The 1,063-nt window shown below is 38.5% G+C and overlaps 1 pseudogene; it reads left to right on the forward strand.

Annotated features, from left to right (window-relative positions):
* The first annotated feature begins 233 nt into the window (after positions 1 to 233).
* LOC119511120 lies at positions 234 to 573 on the forward strand (annotated as a pseudogene).
* Positions 574 to 1,063: the final 490 nt, after the last annotated feature.

Raw genomic sequence — 1,063 nt, forward strand, 5'->3', positions numbered from 1 at the left:
CACATGAAAGACAGAGATTTTTAAAAACTGACATAAAAGGGAACAAGACAGTCTAAATTGCCTTTAAAGAAATGAAATTTGTAATAAATAATCTTCTCATTGGTAAATTCAAGACCCAAATGATTTCTCTGGTTTAAATCTATAAAATATGTAAATAAGAAATGATACTGATCAGCTCGGTGGCTGCAGTTCCGATACCACAGTCCCAGCAGGAATCAGTCACAGACTTTTCCATGGCCAAGCCTGGGGAGGTGTGTGCCTCTTCACGGCCCCTGCCACCTCCCCCTCTCCATCGTCTTCAGTGGCATCTTTAGCATCCTCCCCCATAGTCCCAGTAACTTTGGATTGGCCTGTTCCTAGCAGGAGCAGCAGCAAACAGTGGACCAGCTGAAGGAAGTGGAGCTGCAGATTGGAGATGCAGCATTTTCACTAACCAAACTTCTTGAAGCCACATCTGCAGTATCAGCTCAAGTGGAAGAGCTTGCCTGCAAATGTACAGAAAATGCACGTTTCCTTAAAACATGGAGGGACCTCCTGAAAGAAGGCTATGATTCTTTGAGACCTGACAACTGATTTGGCATGATTAATTAGCTATTGAAATAATGACTGTGTAATAATTCAACTTTCCTCATATATATTTTCACATGTATAGGATAATCTCTTTTGAGCTGTTCTGGGTACACGGAATGAAATTTTTCTTAGTTTTCTTGATTCTTGTGAAAGCAGGTTACTGATATTATCTTTGTAGATGGTGAGTTTTTGGTATGAAAATTAATTTCATTAGATAATTAATATTTATAATGCTACAGTGTGACTAGTATTAAAATAGGTAGACTATTATTTAGTTTACAAGAAGATTCCAAGAAAGGCAGAGTTTGAAGGGACGTTTTAGTTTAGCCTCATTTTATGGACAAAAAGAGGTAACTTTCACTAAATTAGCCAGTGGTAGACCCACCTCCATTGGTCTAAGTTCCCTAGAGCTAATGATGGTGTCTTGATTACCACTATTATCTCCAGCACCTGGAACAGTTTGTTGAATAAACAAAACCTTCACTAAATCTTT

This window comes from Choloepus didactylus, chromosome 16, assembly GCF_015220235.1.
Source record: "Choloepus didactylus isolate mChoDid1 chromosome 16, mChoDid1.pri, whole genome shotgun sequence".
Taxonomy (NCBI): domain Eukaryota; kingdom Metazoa; phylum Chordata; class Mammalia; order Pilosa; family Megalonychidae; genus Choloepus; species Choloepus didactylus.